This window comes from Chelonoidis abingdonii, chromosome 3 (assembly GCF_003597395.2).
Source record: "Chelonoidis abingdonii isolate Lonesome George chromosome 3, CheloAbing_2.0, whole genome shotgun sequence".
In the NCBI taxonomy this organism is placed as follows: Eukaryota; Metazoa; Chordata; order Testudines; family Testudinidae; genus Chelonoidis; species Chelonoidis abingdonii.
This window is the reverse complement of record NC_133771.1, coordinates 10,213,325-10,235,596: the sequence shown is the minus strand read 5'-3', so window position 1 is coordinate 10,235,596 and position 22,272 is coordinate 10,213,325. Positions and strand designations below refer to the sequence as shown.

Here is a 22,272-nt window from a genome sequence, read left to right as displayed (position 1 = left end):
AATTGATTGGTGGTAAAATAATTTATTGGTTAATTGATTAACATTCAATCTGCCAATTAATTGCAACACTTTTTTAATCTAGCTAATTTGTTTTATGTTAACCGCTTGAGTTGTCAGTTAATTAATTAACTGCAAATGTTACTCTGTCACCACCATAATATCAAATAAATGTCTTTCCCTACTTTCTTTCCCTTTTTGGCTTATTTCCCTCATATGCCACCCCATTCCAGAAAGTAAATAAGTTAAAAAACAGTAAAAAATACATTTTTGGAAATCAAACTGTTTTTGGTATTCGGAACCAAAAATGAAACACAAATTGCAATCTGAAATCAAAAGTTTCATTTAGTTTGGAAGCTTTTTGCAAAAGAATCAAAATTTAGCATCAGAGAGTTTTGAGCCAAAACATTTCGTTTGAAATTGCTCACAGGGAAAATAACAGGTTTTTTGACCCGCTCTACCCACTTGGGTCCATGGGAGTTGAGGGAAATCAGCACGGCATAGGATTGTTACGTTCATGGCATACACACAGAGCTGTTAGATAGAAACATAAATATTCTTTCTGGAAGGTTGCATGTAGCATGACTTTATTTTTTTAGAATTCAGAACACACAAAACCCCCAAAACAGAGAGAAAAAGAAGGTTACTCCCCAAAACAGAGTGGTGTAACTCACCCGGCCTTACACTAGGCTGACTCTCTGCTGGCTGACTGATGCTACTAGGTGGGATGCAGATAACACACTTCCCCTTAGACCCCCGCCCCCAGCCAAAACCCCCTGAAATTTAAAGTGACAGCCTACAATTTTAACACAGATTTTAATATACCCCAAGGATCAGGCTCATACTGTATGTCAGAAAAAACACAAAGGCTACAGACACACTGATTATTTGTACAGCACCTCCAAAATATGCCATGTGCTTCACAGAGTAACACAGAGTATATCTACTCTGCAAGAAGAGACCCATGGCAGCTGGCTAAGGTAGCTGACTCAGGTTTGTGGGGCTCAAAGCCCAGGCTCCAGCCTAGCCCTAACATCAACATTATTATTTTATAGGCCTGCTGCCTGCACCCTGCGAGTCCAAGTCAGCTGAGCCGAGCTCTGAGACTTGCTCCCTCGGGCTTTTTAATCGCAGCGTAGATACACCCGAAAGGATGGCAGCCCTCTGAAAGACCATATACCTCTTGGTGCATTGACCAGTGCAGATTTTCGCCCTTGAATCCCACCTCATTCCCAGCCCAAATGAAGGGAAATATCTGCGCCACTCTTGCTGCAAAAAGTATCCTCCACCCTGCAGCTTTTGAGACCCATTTTACAGCACATGTCGGTAGAGTGAGGTCAGAAGGACAGGCACATCTTGGGAAGCTCAACACAGTGTAATTCTGTGCACAGCAAAGCCTCTGTTTACTTTTAGAGACACAAAAGACTATTTAAGTTAGCCCTCAAATACCTCTTCCAGCTGACAGATATTTAAGCCTCATTGCTGCTGGGCATTCAGGCACCAGTGCAAAGCCCCATAGGTGTAGATATGATTGACATCAGTTTACCTTACCCTGGGGTGAGCTGCATGCACTGATCTTGCTGCACTGATGTAAAATGGTGTCTACACTGATATGGCTAATGTGGTAGCTAAATACTCAGGGCCAGATCACATTGATTCTAGATTCCATGACTAAGAGGGACCATTCTGATCAGCTGGTCTGGCTTCCAGTATAACACACGCCAAAGAACTTCCCTAAAATATTTCCTAGAGCCGTTCTTTTAGAAAAACATTGGGGGGAGACAGAGTAAATAAAGGTCAATGAAGCCACACCGATCCAACCTTCATTGTAGATACATGTATCGCACAGCAAGCTTGATGAGGACAAGAATGAAAACAAAGCACTTTTATACCTAGTTAAAGCCCACAAACCATTTGGGGACCAAGTCCTTAAGGGTGAGAATTTTCAAAGTGCAAGGGACTTTGGTATACTCAACTTTCACTAGCCATCAATGAGAACTAGAACCTAACTCTGCTTAGACCCTTTTGAAAACCCCACTCTTGTCCTTACTCAGTTTTTATTCAGGGAAAGCTCCCATTGATTCAACTGAATCAAAACTATGGGGTTCACCCTGTTGCTTTTCTGGATCTCCATGATTATAAGATGGAGCTGGCCTTGGACTTCAAATCCAGGCAATGACTTCCACACTAAAGAAACCTAATCTCCTTCTCACAAGGAGAGCTAGGCAAACAATGGATTTTTCAGCTCACTGGCAATTTCAAAAAATAAAAAGGAAACTTTTGGTAAATCAAAAATTAAGAAAAAAGTTTTGAGTCAAACAAAGTTCAAATTTTATATCAGTTTTTAGCATTTAAAACATTTTTGATCGTTTAAAAATAAAACGAAAGGTATTTTTTAAAAGAAATCTTGTTTCAAAAAGAAAAATCAAAATGTTTTGACTTTCTTAAAATTTTGTTAGTTTTTTTTTGGACTGATCGATTTGGCAAAACTGACCCCAATTCACAATATGTTTCGGTGTTGAGAAAGCTGCATTTTTTGCCCCCCAAAAGTTTTGTGCAAAAAGCACATCTATTCATAATGGGTCAGTCTCGGGCTGCTCCACCACTCAACCAGGAACATGCTGATCTGCCCACCCTTCGTGGCATGTTCCTGTAACCCCCATTCACCCCAGTGCTCGTGAGACTGTCTGCATTGACTTTTGCACCTTCTTGTTTGTCAGCACGTGATTTTCAGTAAGGCTGATGTTTTGATACAAGAACATCAAGTGAGAAGTTGAAAGGAAGTGGCTAAATCACATGAATCATATGATGTCTTTAAAATGAGACTGGAAACTGAGTCAGCAGGTGTGCCCTTGTTGCCAAGAAGGCCAGTGGCATATTGGGCTGTAGGAGCATTGCCAGCAGATCGAGGAAAGTGATTATTCCCCTCTATTCGGCACTGGTTAGACCACACCTGGAGTATTACGTCCAGTTTTGGTCCCCCCACACAGAAGGGATGTGGACAAATTGGAGAGAGCCCAGCTGAGGGCAACAAAAATGAATAGGGGACTGGGGCACATGACTTATGAGGAGAGGCCGAGGGAACTGGGCTTATTTAGTCTGCAGAAGAGAAGAGTGAGGGGGGATTTGATAGCAGCCTTCAACTACCTGAAGAGGGGTTCCAAAGAGGATGGAGCTCGACTGTCTTCAGTGGTGGCAGATGACAGAACAAGGTGCAATGGTCTCAAGTTGCAGTGTGGGAGGTCTAGGCTGGATATTAGGAAAAACTATTTTCTTAGGGGAGTGGTGAAACACTGGAATGAGTTACCTAGGGAGGGGTGGAATCTCCCTCCTTAGAGGTTTTTAAGGCTTGACAAAAAACTCTGGCTGGGATGATTTAGTTGGTGTTGGTCCTGCTTTGAGCAGGAAATTGGACTAGATGATCTCTTGAGATTCCTTCCAACCCTAATATTCTATGCAAACTGGAGACACATACTATGTGTCTGAGGTCTGTGTAAGGTTGTCATTACCATAGAACAGTGGTTTTCAGCCTGTGGTCTGCAGACCCCTGGAGGTCTGCAGATTGTCTAAGATTTCACAAGGGATGTGCAACTCTGTTCAAAATTTTTTCAGGGCTACAAATGAAAAAAGGTTGAAAACCACTGCTGTAGAGGAACAAACAATCTACTGCTCCCACTGAAGATCACTGAAGTTTTTGACATTGACTTCAGTGTGAGCAAGCTCAGCCTTCAACAGAACCATGAAGGTGGACAGGAAGGTCAACCAAATAGGTCTTCTCCATCTCTGACTTCTGTGTGCTAGATTCACGAATCCACTCCAGCTGCTTGGAGCTTCCAGAGCAGCACAAAGCAGCTGGGACAGCCTCCCTCTGGACCGACACCCTGGGGACCAAAATGGGGCTACACGTGTAAGCGGTTTGAGCTGAAGAGGCAAACTTTGTCTCCGGGGCTGCACCAACATAGATCCTCATGGATTGGCCCAGAGGGGACCTGTAACACACACTCACCAGTGCATTGTGCAACCAGACCCTAGGATTCAATTATATTATTCCTGTTCCAATTGTGCTTTGGATTGGGCTCCCTTGCACTAGACCTTGCACAGGCCAATGACAAAGGAGACAATCCTCGCCTCTCAGAGCTTACAGCCCAGGTGCCAGCCAGGACAAAACATGTGGATGAAAGAGACAAAGGGAGGTTTCTTGGGATCACCAGGTAACAATAAAATTAGAGTGACCAGATGTCCCGACTTTATAGGGACAATCCTGATTTTTGGGTCTTTTTCATATATAGGATCCTATTATCCCCAACCCCCTGTCCTGATTTTTCACACTTGCTGTCTGGTCACCCTAAATAAAACAGAGTTTAGCCAAAAAGCAGACGTCTCAGCTCACCTGTCTACCTCACTCTCGTGAAACTGTGTTGAGGCAAATCAGACCCCCGCCGCATTAAACACTCCAGAGTCTCTTCTGTTGCTTGCAGAGTTGTCGGCGTGGTTGCATTTTATGGACCAGATGCACTGGTCCTCTCCAGTTCTTTTGCACGAGTAGGACAACACAGAGCAGCTGAAAAACTAGCCCATTAAACCAGGGATGAATTGCATCACTAGAGCTGTGCAGAGTAGCTGCACCATACAGGGGAATCCTGCCCTATATTGTTTATCTTCTGCCTCTGAAAAAGAAAATCCCACTTATTTACAGATATTCACATAGAACGTAACTGGCTTCCATCCCTTTGCTGTTTTTTTGAGTTGCTAAATGATTAGTTACCTAGGTTAAGGGCAAGAAAGAGATGTAAGATAACACAACCGTAGTGTACTATAAACAGTCCCCATCAGATACAAGGTCTAGCTCAGGCAGAGAAGGTGGAGTGCGTGACTATCTTCCTGTATGTAGCAGGATGCAGTGGCTGATGTGGTCAGGGCCTAATTTAAACTTTCCCATCTCACAGGCATTGGCATCTGCTTTGCTTTCCTAATGCTGCGACATTGGCCAGCAAATGCTTTGGGGGGTAGCCTGGGGAAATCCATCCCTGGTTTTACAGGAGCCCTTAGGGTGTTTGGGAACGGGGAATTAGTTCTAATCAAGGCTCCAGCTCTGCCGGTTGTCGCCAAAAAAGCTGCCGGTTCTTCACCGTTAATGGTGGCTCCTCAAGCCTATCGCTGCCTCTACTGGTAGGAGCCAGGCTGGGTGTGGGGCAAATGGAGCAGCGCTGTCCTGCTGGTGCAGGATAGCCCAGAGCAGACACCTGCCTCCTACAAGCAGCACTGCTTGGTCTTTTGCAAAGGAGCAGGGTGGGGCTTGGGTACTGGTCCTATCCTATTAGCAACGCTCTGGTCCTATCTAGTCTCCGCTTTGCCATATAAAGATATTAGGCCTGATTTGCAGTTTCGTGTACCCCCCTTTATGTCATTTTGGCAGTGCAAGGGCTCGTAAAGTGTGTGGCTACATTTCATATTAAGCCAGGGCTCTGACTCAGCTTTGGGCCCAAGCCCCCCTTTCATCCACACACAAATCAGTCTGATGTGGGTCAGGGAGCTCTCAGGATCTGGATCCTCCACCTGTGAGGTAGGTGGGTCACACCCTGACTTCTGCTGTGACTCTGGTCCAAGCCCTGCCATTTTGCAGTGTGTGGATCCATGTCGAACTGCAGACCTGAGTCAGAAGGTCTGTGTGGTGCAGTACAGAAGTGCTAACACGGCTGTGAGATGCAGATCCAGCAATTGTAAATCCAGCTTTGCAGTGCAGTGTATAGGCTTGGAAACCCCAAGTCCACAAGCCCAGGTTTCCCACCTCTGGTTTTACATTACAGCGCAGCTACACTGCCTCTCGGTGGCTGAGTCATTGAGGTGCTTGATCACAGTCCTAAAGGGCATGGATTTGAGTCTTGCACAATCTCATACTGAAAGGTTGGCTCTGGTTCCCCCAGCTGCAGAATGAGTACTGAGTTCAGACAGTCAAGGATGGGCAGACATGATGCTGACCACATCACCCCCTTGTGCACCGTTGTGCACCATCGCTCCCTTATGCACCATATAAAACTGATGTGCCTTAACTGCGTCAGCCTAGTGAGCCATTGAATATGGGGGGATCTTTGGCTTGACTTTGCAGATATATCCCCAGAAAGTAGAACTGATCCCCCCTGAGAATCTGGAGGTGCCCCTGTTCCCATCTCTGGGGCAGATCAGAGGTGTGGCTGAACATACCACACAAGGGTTAGAAGCAGAGCATCAGTCAGAGCAGCCCAGAGGCTTCTCTGATTTACACATGGGGCCAGACAGGATCCTGCATGGATCCATAACCCAGGGAGAAAAATAATGCTTCAAAGCCACCTTAACCTGTGCTCCAAGTGCATGAATGGAGTAACTACGATATGGGTTAATTTTTGGGATCTCTCAAATCACATCAGGCTGGCTTGTTACTTCCATCCAAACAAAGGCTGGTTCAGAATCACCTGTCTCTCAGAGTCTTCCAGCTTTCTTGCTCCAGCAGGTGAATCCAGCCAGAAAAAAACAGATTCACCGGTTCATTAAAGCCTGCTCCAAAAGGTGGTGCCTTCTAGCAGGAAGCCGGCTGGGATGATAGACCACACTGTGTTTGGGGGGTTAGGGGCTCCAGTCTGAGCAGATGCAAACACTTTATGACAAGGGAGGGGAAAAATAAACTCTCTCTCTCTCCAGAAGCAGAAAATCTCCATATGATGCCGGCATGCTTATTTGCTGATCAAAACCCCTGTCTGCAGGAAAAATTGCTGATTTCACAGAGAACAGCAACGGGCTGAATCCTGCCAGCTGCTTTGCTGAGCAGTAAGAGGCTTTACACAGGCAAGCTCAGCTGGTTCTTGGAGCTTTATTTACTCTAGATTGTGCCTCTAGGGATGTAGGTTTTATTTTTTATCATCTATTTATTACTAATTAACATGATCTATTCATTCCGTACTGGGAATTTACTCTGTGCTTTCCCAACAAAGGACTAGATTGCGCATTTGGCCGACTCTACACGGCTGGGAGGTGGGGGAGGGGGTGAAGTGCCCCAGCAAGAAGGGAGATACAAGCAGAATGCCCCAGGAGGCAGTATTCGCATTGCTTAAGGTAATCAAGAGTGTGTACTCTTGTCCATGTCTGTCTTTGCAAGCCAGCAGGTGGGCTATGTGGTTTAGGGCCTTGGCCATGCCCCCTGGTGTCTGTCTGGCCATACCCCTTTTGGACAAGGATGACTTCCAGGTGTAGCGGCTGGCTCAGGGGTGCAGTGAGTCTGAATTCTGGCTGTTTCTTTTACGGTGGTGTTGGGACAGGGAGGAGTAACTGTCCATCCTGGCACATCCACTCAGGGGACAGCCACAATTTACCCCCGAGTGCGTGACACCACCTCCCCAGTCCCAAAGGGCTCACAGACAAGGCGAACAAAGACACAGCAGGATCTAACAGCTCAGAGGAGTAAAAAGTGCCTACCAGGCATAAGGAGACAAGGGACTGCAGATGCCGTTTGCCACCTCCCCAGAGTGGCAATAAAAGGACTGGTTTGAGAGAACCCAGAAGTTCAAAGCTGGCAAAGAGCCTCATCCTGCTAGCCCACTTGGGGCCAGATTCTCAGCTGGTGTAAATCACCATCCATGGAGGTACATCAGTTTACATCAGTGAAGGTTCTGATTCTGCTTGTGTGAGCAGAAATCTCCCATCCTGGGCCCTAAGCGCTTTGATAAATCCTGTGCAACAGCAGCAGTCCCAAACAACAACTCCGACAACACAACCAGAGCCACCCAGCCACCATTCCCTGACAGGTGCTGTATATGCTCCATCTTTCCCCAAACAAATCACCTTGCCCCCTGTGCCCCCAACGGCTAAGCAAATAGCTGGGCCTGACACCTGCTCTGAAGGCCTGAGTTATTTCAAACCTGGGGAAGGACGTGAATGCCAAGAACGCCCTTCCTGCAGCCCCACTCTTCTGTGCGCATCCAGCAGGATGGGAGAGAAGTGGTTTGAGGGGCAGCTTGGCACACTGTTGCCCCTTCTCAGGTTTTGCTGTCTGCTGGGTTAGTAAAAACCAAGTGCCCAGTTATCCAGAGATTAAAGACTTTGGCAAAATCATGCACCAAACCCTAGTAGCTGAGCTTGGTGCAGAGGGATTCTGCAGGTTGAGGGAAGGGGTGAATCAATGGGGGTTAAAGATAGCTGTGCTCCACCCTCTACCCTCCCCCCTTGTCCCTCGAGAGCAGGCATGGAGGGTGGATTTGCAGAGAAGACAACGCTGGCTCCCTTCCTGCTCCTCTGACCATTGATCCAACACTTGAAGGCCTTACTAAGCTCAAAGGTTCAGTGAAGTCAACAGAGACTCCAGATTGGTGGCTGCACCTTTTTTAAAGAGCATCTGATGCTTATCATACCTATTTTAGATACTCTTCCTCTTTGTCATGGAGACTTGAGTAACTGCGTTTCCATTACACGAAAACCCACAAACAACTCAATGAAAATATATTTGGAAGTAAAATAAACAGGCTAATATTTTTTGTCAAAACTTTCCATAGAAAAAAGTTGAAAAACAAAACATTTGGGGAACAAAAAATTAGATCATGGACTCATAGAATATCAGGGTTGGAAGGCACCATAGGCAGTCATCTAGTCCAAACCCCTGCTCAAAGCAGGACCAATCCCCAGACAGATTTTTATCCCATTGGTTTTGCAATAATTTGCACTTTTTGATAAAAAGGCCTGTCACAGGGTCTGCACAGGTTACTGCCCTTTTGTCCCTGTGCACGATCTGGTCAAAGTAAGAGTCCAACACCTCCTTCGGGGGGGTCACCAGAGTCTTTTTATTTACAGTGCTTAATACAAAGTCCCAATTCACACAACACCAACCCCACTCTGACCCTTCTCTGGGTCTACCGACCCCTGAGGCTTTCTGGAGCCATTAGTGACAGAGCTGCAGTCTGCCTGTCTTTCCCTGGCTCACCGGTTTCCCCCTAGTGAGCCTGGGCTTATATCTCCTCCCAGCCCCCAGCACAGCTGGCTCCGCTCAACTCAGCTGATTCCTCTGAGCCTGCCATCGCTAGAGCCTGCAGCTGGGCTCTTTGCTGAGTGTCTGGGCCCCTGCACTTGGCCCTTCTACCGGGAAGCCGGAGAGGAGCTACCCCTTTGGCAGGGCATCTAAGCGGTTTATACCCCAGCCCTACCACAAGGCCATTTTCAATGAAAATTGGTTCCAAAAATTTCAACCCAGCTCTAATTGGCCATAAATTAATTCAGCTACAGTATTCGGGAAGGCAGTGTATTCCAGGGGCTAACACATGGGAGTGGTGCTCATAAGACTTCTGTTCTATTCCTGGCTCTGCCATTGGCCGGCTGGGTGACCTGGGATAAGTCATTTTCCCCTCTCTGTGCCTCAGTTTACCCTTCTGTTAAATTTGACAATGAAATTTACCACTTTGAGGTGCACTGATGAAAAGCACCCTGTAGGAGGTAGCTGGGTTGATTATTTAATAGAACCTGCTGGGGCTTTGCCTGTAGGCTTGTAGAGGTGCATAGACTCACCCTTGCAGTGCCTCCTGCTGGTCTCTCAGGGAATTAGCTTGATTTCCAACCTCTGGAGTGCCCTCTGCAGGCCAGTGATCCACCTGTCTCTTGGCCCCCCTGTGTCCCTCCCAGGACCTGGTGCCCTTTTATCTGGGGTGCTGCCCCCCAGAAGTAACCCCTTTCTCTTTGGGTCTCCCCTCCCCAGGTAACCCCCACCCTCTATCCTCACCTTGCCTCGGTATATGGCTACTGCCAGTCATTGTCTAGCCCCACGCCCTGTGCCAGGCTGCAGTATCAGCCTACTCATCACTGGCAAGGTTGGGTTTGGACCTGCTGCCTTTGCCTACCCCTGAGTTGCCCTCTGCAACCCCCAGTACCTGCTGGCCTCATGCTAGACCACAGACTGGGGCTTTCCAGGCTAGAGGTCCCCAGCCTTTCCCCAGCCCTGCTCCACTCAGGTGCCCTGTCTCTAGCTCCCTGCAGCCAGGCTCTTCTCCCTCTGAACATAGGGAGAGGCTGTCTGGGCCACTGGCTCACAGCCTTTTATAGGAGCCAGCTGGGCCTGGTTGGGGCATGGCCCCAGTTGAGCCTACCCTCCCTAATCAGCCCAGGCTTCTTGCCCCAGCTACAGTCCTCTCCTGGGCTGTTTTAAGCCCTGAAGGGCAGGAGCGGGTAACCACCCCGCTACAAGGCTGCATAAAGAACTGTTTCCTTTTAACTGAGGGACCCTGGTTCCTGGATTATGAGACAGTATAAAAGGAAGGAGGTGTCAGTTTTCATCAGGCCCTTCATGAAAATTCAATCTATGCAAGTCACTGAGGCATTGATTCTGCAACAAACCCTGCGTAGGTGGACCCCTTACCGTGGGGAAACCCGCTGAATTCGATGGGGCTGTACATGGGCACAAAAGTCTGCTCTCTGATGCAGTTGCAGGATGGGGCTTAGGTTGGTTAATCCCCCCATACGTATGCTACTTTTACTAACACTCAGGGAAGGTATGGCCCTGTTTCTGCAACTGACTACGTGTGGGTGGATGCCTGGGGACTGCACGGAGCCTCATTGACCCCGGTGTAGGGCGGGTTTCCCTAAGCAAAGCCACTTGCAGGCTCAAGCCCTGTGTTTCATAGATTCCATGGCCAGAAGGGACCCTTGCACTAATCTAGTCTGACCTCCTGTATAGCACAGGCCACAGGATGCCAAAGGAGGAGACTCCACCACTACCCATGGTAAATTGTCCCAGTGGTTAATTGGCCTCACAGTTAAACATTTACACCATTATGTTTGCATGCCCAGGAGACAGCTAAATGAGGAAGCCCTGAGGGCAGACGTTTGCTGAACTTCTCCCTCCTGAACTTTCATTTTATCGGTTCCACTTAGCTGAAGCCGGGGATGCAGTTTCAGGATAAACCAACAAAAGGTGCCTCACTTGAACACAGACAAGATTCACCCAGGGTGGGGGGGTCTCCTTCACAGCCAGAGAAAGCACCTGAGTTCTTTGCTCTCACCACAGCTTCACTTCATACTCCTATGAAAAGGGAAGTTGATTGTTCAGAACTTATTCTTCACTGCTTAGGTAGGACGGAGTGGCTGTGACCAGATACAGCTGAGAGGTATAAATAGTCTAGTATCAACCTAAGTCCTCTCAGTAGATCTGGGAAATGAGTCGAGAGTTCACTCAAAAACTTTCTTCTGTTTTGAGACAAGCTCTCTATACTTAAAATGAGAAAGCCCAGTGGAACTCGCAAAAACCTCTCAAGCGAGCAGAAATATTTTAAAAGCTCCCACTGCTAGAAGACTGCAAGAACATGGGGTGCTAGAGAACAGCAGCCATGAATGCAGCATGGTCTAGTAGCAAGACCACTCACGTTAGAGTCAGGAGAGCTGGGTTCTCTGCCTTACAGTCCCTGGGTGATCTTGGACAAGTTTGGAAACGTCTCTGTCTTGCCTCCCACGCTTGGTCTGTTTAGAGTAGGGAGTGCCGCTTCTGATGTCTGTACATGGCAGAGCATAATTGAGCTCTGATCTTGGTTGTGGCTTCTGGGGCCGCTGTCGTATTAATAAGAATAAATCTTGCTCCTCAGGGAACTCCTCCTCCCAAGAAACCCAACAAGCTAGACTGAGGCTATTTCAGGACAGGCAGAAGGGAGTTCCAGGCCCTCACAGACAATTACCACCTGCAGCTCTCTCTCTTATAACCAGGAGAACTCCAGCTTGGGTGCCTCTGCTGGTCTCATGTATGGGGAGAACTCTAAAAGAGAGAGGCCCATGTTATTTAGGGGTTTAAGGATTGGTACTTGGTACCAATCCCTTAAACTCCACCTGGAGTCCTGCAGGCAGGCAGCGCAGTCATGAAGCACCCAGCTCATGGCAAGAGATCTCATTTAGCAAGCAGGCTGTCTCATTCTGCTCCAATTTCAGCTTCCGAATGGATGTAGGAATGTAGCCCGAAGTAGAGCACGTGGCAATCCCCTTTGGTAGTGACACAGGCATGAATCATAGCAATGAGGTCTGTGCTGGAAAGAAAAGATCGCAACCTCCTGGCCTGCTGCGATGGGTTGACAATTCAACTGCAGACTCCATGTAACATGGAGGGACTGGGTAAGGGTGTAGGAAGATGATGAGCAGAATTTAAGGTCAGAAGAGACAATTAGATCATCCAATGTGACCTCTTGCTTATCACAGGCCATTGAGTTTCAACTAGTTACCTCGTCCCATAAATAATTAAATAACTGTTGGACTTGGGACTCTCACATCTCTGACCCGGTGACTATTCGCGTATTTTATACAAAGTGAAACAGTGTCAATAGGAGAAACTGAAAGAGACTCACACCCGGATACCCGATAGCGAGGCTTGGAAGGATGAGATTTTTATCAGTCAATGTCAGTAAACGTTGATCTTATCACACACATCCCCAACAGATGCAGAAGCATTTCCAGTCGATCATCCAAATGTGCAGATTGGCAAAATAAGGAAAATGCTGCTTGAGGACTTCTATTAGAGATGGATCAAAGGACGCTGACTTTGTAGATGTTGACGTGTGATGTTGACAATTTGTGTTTTCATGGCTATAATTTGAACCTCAGTATGTATTATCAGTGAATAATGATGGTCTGACACCACACCATTGTCTGACCACCCGTAATTTCTTACGACTGTGAAAATTTAAATAGATCAAAGCAGAAAAAATGCTTAAAAATAAACATCAACATCCATCAAAATTAGGAAAGAATAAAACTGGAATTCTGCCAAGTCTAGCTATAGCTTGTTGTTAGGGCACTCCACAGCCTTCAAGAGGGAACCTTGAGTTCAGGTACCCCACTTGCCAGATGAGTGCCCTAATCACTGGGCCCTGGCCTGAAAAAGGAGACAACCATGGCACCACCTCACCTTCTAGTTGCTTGAATCTAACCCATCATTTTCTTTGCTTTTATTTAAAAAAAAAGCTGCACAGAAATTCAATGAAAGTTTCATTTCAAGGCACTGCCGCGTTTCTGTTGATCCAAAAGGAAATGTTTGTTTACTTTTCTGATTTGCTGAAAATTTCAAAAAAATTCAGTTGCACGTCGTGCCAAACCAAAAAAATTTTTTTTTCCTGGCATTGCCAGCAAACCAAAAAAAAATCAACTCTACTCGCTATTCGTCTGCTTATACATGCCAGGATCCCTCTTTGCCACGGCATTGCACTGTCTGTTCATGCTCAATTGTTTGCTCACTATGACCCCTAACTTCTTTTCACAGTCAGCGCTTTCCAGGATACTGTCCTCCTTTCTGGAGGCTTAGCCCAGTGTTCTTTGTTCCTACATGTCTAACTGCGCGTACTAAAACTCATTTTGTTTGAATGGACCCAGCTTGCCAGCTTAGTCTGCAGAAGAGAAGAGTGGTGGGTGGGGAGGGGGTTGATAGTAGCCTTCAACTACCTGAAGGGGACAAAGGACAAGTATCAGAGGGTAGCTGTGTTTAGTCGGATCTGTAAAGCAGCAGAGAATCCTGTGGCACCTATAGACTAAACAGACGTTTTGGAGCATGAGCATTCTGGGTGAATACCACTTCATCAGATGCATGTAGTGGAATTCCAGGGGCAGTTATATATGCATAGTTATATGCTTGCCAACTGGACAGTCTCTACGGAAAGGATAATGACACAAAGCAGATATTAGAATAGCAATATAAAAACTAGCAGAGCACTTAACCTCCTGGTCACACTATAGCAGACCTGAAGGTGGCCATCTGCAACAAAAAACTTCAGGACCGACTTCAAAGAAAATGCTAGCTCAGTTCTCGCAATTTGACACCATCAGCTCAGGACTGAACAGGACTGTGAATGCTAGCCAACTACAAACCAGTTTCCTCTCTTGTTTTCACACTCATGCTAGAACAGGCATCATCCTCCTGATTGAACTAACTCATTATACTCTGCTTGCTTGCCGCCATATATATACCTGCCCCTGGAAATAATACATGCATACTGACGAAGTGTGATTCACCCACAAAAGCTCATGCTCCAAAGTCTGTTAGTCATAAGGTGCCACAGATTCTTTGCTGCTTTTACTGAAGGGGATTCCAAGAGATGGATCTGATTGTTCTCAGTGGTAGCGGATGAAGAACAAGGAGCAATGTCTCAAGTTGCGTGGGGGTTAGGTTGGATATGGGCAAAAACTATTCATAGGTAGGTTGAAGCACTGAATGGGTTACCTAGGGAGGTGGTGGAATCTCCTTCCTTAGAGGTTTTTAAGTTCAGGCTTGACAAAGCCCCAGCTGGGATGCTTTAATTGGGGATTGGTCCTGCTTTGGGCAGAGGTTGGACTAGATGACCTCCTGAGGTCCCTTCCAACCTTGATATTCTATGATTCTATGATTTCCAAACTATCCATATTGCAATACTGAGTGCCCGGTTCTCGTCATTATTTACTCATCCTCCTCTTCACGTCGTCATCTGCAGATCTATAGAAACACGCTGACAGGATTGTTCTGTTCGGACAGGCGCATGTCTAGATGGCCCGGCAAAGTATTTTTTGTAATGATTTATGATGATGACTTATTATTGACTCGCTTCTTGTGGACATCGCAGAAGAAAGGAGCTCTGAGGAGGGGGTTGACTGAAGAGAGGACAGTGGCCGGCCAATGGGAACTGGGAGGGAGTTTTGGTTATATGGGAGGTATAGAGAATTTTGGAAACTGTATATGGAAATTTTGCTCAAATATGGGATGGGGGAGGGGAGAGGGATGCTTTCTGCGGAGACAATCATGTTTAATTTTTTCTGCGAAACTGACGTGAGAGGGGTTTTTTACTCCCACCACCCAAATCACCTTTTTTCTGGCTGCACAAAAACTGCAGCTAGATTTTCAGCTGATGTAAACTAGCGTAATCAGCCAAACTGGGCCACTTTATGTGAGCTGGGCCATTTAGACCCAGCTGAGGAGCTGACTAATGATTTTTCCTTCACAAGCATTGTGGTTTTCCCTCCCACCGCTCTAGGAGGACCGTGCAAGTTTACCAGGACATGCTGGGCTGTATCTAGGGAAGAGCCTCACTTGTGAAACTCAGAACTGAATCCATACTTCCCCAAAGTTTTGGTGTGTTCAGTTGCGGGATTTGGGGCTAGACTCATCTGTAGTTCCCATCAGCTGAAGGTAAGTCTGAATGTAGAGGAGGCCAGATGCTCAGCTGGTATAGATCAGTTCAGCTCCTCTGAAGTTAGTGGAGCTGTGCTGATTTAGGCTGGCCAAGGATTTGACTCAGAAGGAGCTAAGGACTGGCCTTACAACTGTAATATTTTTGCTGTACCTGAGGGAAAGGCAGCTGAGACAGGGCTGAATGAGTCAGGCAATTACGCACATATGAAAAGACCAATCAAGAATTTGTGTGTCCTCTTCGAGTCTCCATTTCACTGATAGTCTCACACAAGAGGGACTATCCAAAAAATAAATTGGTTCCTGAACAGTTTTAATGGGGTCAAGAAGTATATCACAGTCTCGATTATATTAACATTAACATTTCCCTTCCAACCAGGATCAGTGAGTTGGAAGGATCTGAGTAAGGGAATTTCTAAGGTCCTTGGAATGCTTTTCTCTGTCTGTTCCGGCAAGTCACTACCTTTCTAATTCTCACCTGAACATAAGTATCTCCCTTGCCCATAGCTCTTTATTTCTCTCTCCCTCTGCTATTGTTCCTCATCTAAATGTCATTTCATTATTTCTCTCGTCAGGATCCACTTTACATGAAAGACACTGAACCAAATTAGGGGCAGACCCTGCAACCTTCACAGCAGCAACACCTGACTGAAATCAGTGTGGAGTCTGGGTGTACAAGGGATGAGACCAGGGCCAAAGGTTGTGTGTTATAGAAATTCACTTATTTACAGCTTAGTAATGCAGACTATAAGCCTGATACATCACGGGGCTACTCCAGTTTCATGGTAGTGTAAATTTATCTTATTGACCATGGGAACATCTCTTAAGTCTGTATCCTTCTCCCTTTGAGGTCAATATTAAAACTCCCATTAACTTCAGTGGTATCAATGGATTTACACGGGTATAAAACTGGAATAACGCATACTTCAGATCAGGCCCAGAATTTCCAGCCTCTAGCTCCGCCTCACTTAAACCCGTCTTGTAAATGCAGGACGCTCTGGCTATTACTGTTCTCGTCAATTATTTAGAACTACCAGAAAAAAAAATCTATCAAATTTTTTTTTTTACAAAGTAAAATTTTTGTGAAAAATGTCCACTTCCACAGATTTCCCCCTTGGTTTTCAATAAATGTATATATATTTATATATATATATATATATATATTTTCAGTGTTTACCAAAAACTGAAATTATTTTTCAATGATAACTACAAAAATTTAAACTAAAAATATCCTCAAAAATGGAAAACAGTGTTCGTCAAAATAGTGTTTTTTTTCAAAATGTTTCCCAAGAAAAAGCAATTTCCCAATGAGTTATATTTGCATTATGTTATCCCATCTGAAGACAGACATTTCTCTTTCAATACTTCTCATTCACTGAGAGTGAAATCTATGATAGAAAAAAGAGAAGAGACGAGGCAGAAATCAAGGTGTATCTTTTAGTCAAGTTTCTCTGTTAATCTAGCATGGCTTTATTCTCAATCCTTCCATTCATACATACCTCATATGTCTTTGATTTTCCCATACATCTTATCTAGCTTTTACTATTGCCCATGGCCCATTTCTTAAGCATCCTCCTCCTAAGTATCCCATTTTGAGAGATATCATTTCTCTTGTCCCAAGATTGCTTCCAAATTTACACACAAATCAGGTGTCCCTTACTTTTATTGTTGAAAATTATTTGTACCAGACACCCATAATCATTGTTGGAGAGAGCACTGTATGTGCTGGTGGAAGGAATCTCACTGCATTTCAACTTTCCTGCAAGAAAACTTTTGCTGTCTCCTATTTTGCCCATTACCCTAGTTTGGGTCTTGACAGTTGGAGAGGTATTATCTCAAGTTGCAGGGCTGCCTTTTGTGTGCTGAGTGGCCCGTAACCATGTGCTCAATGGGTTAGTGCTGCAATAACACGGTAGCGGAGGAGCCGCAAGGACTCTTAGCTGGGATTGTGCAGTGGGATGAAAAATACGAATAGATTAGTCCATGAACCTTCTTAATCAATTAGCAAATAGATTATTCATCATTAATAAAGCTTTTAATTTGTCCACCAGCCATATAGATGATGTGGTCATATTGGACAAATCAATTATTCACTGTTCTTTTCCCCAACATCAGTCGGCACATAAATCATTCCCAAACCATTGCTTTTCATTCTTTGGTCAGCTCTGCTGCATCTTACAGTGGGCCGGCTGGGAGGTTGAGCGCTACATTTCCAGTACAGCACCTCTGCATGGAGAGAATGAAATGTACAGGCTTGGATTGCTATTCCTGTTTATGCGGGTTAGATGTTACTGCTCATTAAAAAAAATAACGACTGTGTGGCCCTCTAATATCCCATCAAACCGCATTTAGGCACATTCATTAATCCATGGCTCAGAGCTGCACGTCGAGGGATGGTCACTATCTCCACCACACTTAATATCGATGATCAGAGACTGTAAACTTTTGTCAAGGGTAGCGGAAGTTACATATACATCGCTTTAGATTAGTGGTGGGCAACCTGAGGCCCATGCCACTTCCCACAGCCTCCATTGGCCAGGAACGGCAAACCGTGGCCACTGGGAACTGCGGGCGGCCGTGCCTGCGGATAGTCAATGCAAACAAACTGTCTCATCTGCCAGCAGATTACCCTGAAAGGCCACATGTGGCTCACAGGTTGTGCATCACTGCTTTAGATGCTAATTTCATCTCACTCTAACTAGATCTATTTTTTACTGCTCCTACAACAGGACACAGATTTGAGACATTGACGACAAATGCTGGAGCATTAAATAAAAAGCTGATCACCCAGCACTGATGTCAATGAATGAGAGTTTAGACACTGACATCGACTGGAGCAGGATTTAGCTCTAGGATCTGGATCTTGCACATTTATACCAGCAAGTAGACATCGATGGCTGCCCAGAGCCTTATTGGTGTCAGTGGGGAATAGGGTTCACTCCCAAGTAAACTGCAGAATCATGGCCTAAGGGATCCTTGAGCAACAAATGTGCCTTTCTTCTGTCTCGTGAGGTGTAAAAAAGGAAAGAAAAAGTGTCCTTCTGAAGCGTCTTTTAATTTTGCTAGAGAAATGGAACGAGAAAAGGGCGAGGATGTTTTGTTAAACAAGTTGCAAAGAATGGTGCAGCAGCATAGGATCCATGCATTCCGACTTTGTTCATCTCTAGACTGCCTGGCCTTCTTTTAACTCCGTGGTGATATTTAACAGTAGTTCTACACCTTTCAAAAGCCATCATGAGGTACCGGGCTGGGGGAGGGAATCTCCTTTCTTACACTATCCTTTATTAAATACAAACCCAGGAATTCCGTGGACCTACGAACAGGAAGATTTTTGTGGGCACCATGGGCGACTTAAAAAAGCCTCCTGGGTGAAGGAAGAGCTCCACAGCAGTAAAAAAGGGAGCCCAGAACCCTGTCTGAAATGGACAGTATGGCTCAAGTTTTCAAAAAGCTGCCAGTGATTTTGGGTGCTCAATTGGAGACATCGTGGGCTTGATTTTCAGAGATGATGAGCAGCCCCCAACACCAGCTGCAACGGGAGCTGCAGCTAAAAATAAAAAGACGAGGGATGTCTCAAGTTGAGAGTTTTGGTCCAAATATTTTCGATTTTTTGGCCTCCTCGAGTCTCAAGGCTATTCAGATATCAGATTTTAGCCTCCTTAACCCATGCACAGCAAAGTCTTGTTTTTGCAGAATAAAACTAGAACTGATACCATTGAAAAGTCATTTTGAAAACTGTGTCCTGGGTATGAAATAACCACATCAGGACCCTACTAAAAATATATGATTGCTACAATCACATACCCTCCAGCCGGGGTCTGCAGCCCTCAAAGGTCCATGCAAAACCTTCTGTTAAAGTCATTTAATACTCTGATGCAACTATTTCAGCTGGTACCACAGCATTTGTAAATGTAGATCCAGTATTAACCCGGGTGCCTTTCCTTCTGTGAAACTGTCCATTTTTCTTGTTGATTTATTGCAACATACTCCTGTCCAACATACACAGCAGCTATGAGAGGTCAATGCACACAGTGAGTGTTGAGTATGCACTAGGAATCCATGCAGATAAGGATAATACTTTTCATGTATACTGCATGTCTGATCTGAAGACCTCAAAGCACTTGATGATTTTTAATTGATTAAGCCTCACAGCAACTCTGGGAGGTAGCTATAAATAGTCCCACTTCACAGGTGAGGCACAGAGGGATTAAGCAGCTTGCTTAAGGTGGCACAAAAAGTCAGTGGCAGAGATGGATGTAAAAGAACCCAGGAGTCCTGACTCCCAGTGCAGATTGGCTAGGAAAAATTTGCCTTTCGTTTGTAAGTGTTACGGCACACAGCTAGGGTGACCAGATGTCCCAGTTTTATAGGGACAGTCCCGATTTTTGGGTCTTTTTCTTATATAGGCTCCAATTACCCCTCACCCCCTGTCCTGATTTTTCACACTTGCTCTCTGGTCACCCTACACACAGCCAGCTCCTCAAAGATATTGAGGTGCCAAACTCTCCGAGCTCCTCTGTATTTTGGACAGGGGTATGTTGATTTCAGTGGGAGTTAGGAACCTAAATATCTTTGAGGATCTGGGCCAATGCCCATGACATGAATGGTTGAGATACAAACACAGGACTCAATACTGCAACCACGCAATGCACTCAATGCACAGAACCCCGACTGACATCAAACATACCCATAAGATGACAGGGCTGCAAGGTAGAGCTCTTCTGTAGAGAATTTGAAGATTTGGGGTACAGACAACTGAAAGCTAGAGAGGTTTAGCCAGAAGATTCCAGATGTGTGGGTGATGAAGTCTTCTGGGAGCGAAGCAATTACACCCCAGCTCACTCTGTTCGAGATCACCAGCATCCCAGAAGCTCCATCCACAATTAAACAAAACCCTTTGTCTGGCTTAACCAGGTTAAATAACGAGCTACAAAGTTCAGGGTTTAAATAAAAAAAAAAGAGAGAGAAAGTAGAAAATATTTCCCAAGAGGAGAGAAACGTCATTGAATCACAAAACCCGTTGAGGGGCAAAGCGGAGGAAGGTGCCTTCTTCTTACAGTGTCTTCTCTGCCCATCATGCCATGCTTTGGTTTAAACCCCACACAGTGCCTTCAGGAGGTCAATACAACAAGCATCATTTATCTATTAAGCACCCCGTCCTGCAACTCCCATTAACTTCAGGATTGGGCCCTGCTTTCACAAAAAACACATGGAGAAGCAGCTAATGGTACATTTATGTTTCAATGGATTTAATTCTTTCAAGAAAAAGAAGGTGACCAATGCCCAAGAAGGAAGTTGCCAGAGCGGATTTTGACGGTTAATTGCAATAGTACCACAGTAAATAAATCGGATTGCCGTTAGCTACCCAGCAAATTTCCAGCTCAACATTAATTAACAAGCAGCCTTGCTCACATCAATGGGAGTTCAGTGTCTAACTCCCGTGGGCACTCTGGAAAGTGTCACTAGGTGCCTATCTGCATCTTCAGGCACCTAAATACCTTAACCACCTGGCCGCTCGGCAATGAACATTAACGGACCAGATCCTCAAGTGGTGTGAATTAGCATCGTTCCACTGAAGTCAATGGAGATATGCCAGTTTACGTCAGCGGAGGATCTGACACCCCCCCCCCCAAAAAAAACAAACCAAAAAGCACAGAATCACAGAAACGTAGGACTGGAAGGGGTCTCAAGAGGTTGTTTAGTCCATGTAATATTTTTTTCATAAGACAGGTAGTCAGGGTACTATGTAACCAGTGAAAGAATAATCCTCATGATAAACAGCAATCATTCAATAAGTGGGGCTAATGGAAAAGTGGGGCTAATGGAAAAGCAGGCACTTACTTTGGTGTGTCTCTTGACTGGACTACAGCATCACTCTTTAACTCCTAGTCATCCTCCGGCATGAAAAAGTCCTTTGCAGGGTGTGTGTTGAGGAACATAAGCCAGGCTTGATAAGTTTTAATTCTTAAAACACACACCGAGAGAAACCCCAATTCTTCTTGGCTCTGTCAGTTGAGTGCTGTTAGTGGTTTCCTGCCGAGAGCAGCTGAATGACAAATCTAGCTGGTTTGTTTCACTTATAGTAATCAGGGGCTGGTAGCACCACTGCACCGCACACCTCGAGCTAATGTTAGAACAGTGACCAGCTCATTAGTGCTCTTCCCAGCTCCCACCCCCCCACATGCACACTGTGCAAAGACTCACCAGGCTATATGAAAAGCAGTGTCTGGGTGCAGATAGTGCCCACTTCCCCTCTAACCCACACTGATGCAATTTGAATGTAGCTCCACTCAAGGGTGTCAGATAGATGTATCAATGAGAGAAGACGCAAACCCTGAAAGTTTTTGGCTACATGCCTTCAGGATTCTACATAATGGCTCACAAGTAAGTACCCTCTGGCCAGCCAGGGTGGGGTGTGTAGCGGGGAACTGAGCTATGTACTGGGTAAACTGAACGTGAGAGGATTTACCTCTGGCCAGATTCCAGTGCAAATGATTAGACATCCTGCCTAACTAAAATTCCCCCTGTGTATTCATCTAGGTTATTGTACTGTTTTCTAGTTCACTTTCTGTTCAGGACTGTAGTGCAGCTGACGTGCGTGCTTAAATAACAGTTATAGAATATCAGCATTGGAAGGGACCTCAGGAGTTCATCTAGATCCCTAAATGGCCCCCTGAAGGATTGGACTCACAACCCTGGGGGTAGCAGGCCAATGTGCAAACCACCAAGCTATCCCTGCCCCCCATAGTCCATGGTAGAGCTGGCTGCATTTAGGGGTGAAGGAAGGATTAGCCTGAGCGACAGGAAAGCCGTTGGGGATGGAAGGTGCAGAAGATGGTAATTCATGCTGCCCAGTCTCTCCCTATCGCTGGGGCATGTGGAGATTTGCATTTCTCCCATGAGCTTTCCTACCTTTTGTACAATTAGGCTCTGATATTGCAATCAGCTTTGCGTGGGCAGAGCCTGTGCCCCCTCCTGGAGCTCTATGGAAGTCAACAGTGTTGTGCTGGGACAAGAGTGTGTCCACACAGAGCTCATGGCAGCACTGAGGCCTTTAGTTTGTGGTACTTCTGTGGGTGTTATTGCTATGAATGGGGCTGAATGCCAAGACTATTGTTTATCTAGGATTGTGTAATTCT

At 45.6% G+C, this 22,272-nt stretch overlaps 1 protein-coding gene across 4 annotated transcripts in view; it reads right to left on the bottom strand.

The window, feature by feature from the left end:
• The window catches only part of BLK (BLK proto-oncogene, Src family tyrosine kinase), a 74,712-nt gene extending 53,548 nt beyond the window's left edge, over window positions 1–21,164 (bottom strand). For 2 of the 4 annotated variants that reach the window (XM_032763509.2, XM_032763514.2), the window contains exon 1: window positions 20,975–21,164. The gene's annotated coding sequence lies outside the window, so the exon portion shown is untranslated. Of the gene's footprint in view, window positions 1–671; window positions 708–4,387; window positions 4,717–20,974 lie in introns of those variants that run through there. The other 2 variants (XM_032763510.2, XM_032763513.1) reach the window with 2 other exon arrangements.
• Between the last annotated feature and the right edge of the window lie 1,108 nt (window positions 21,165–22,272).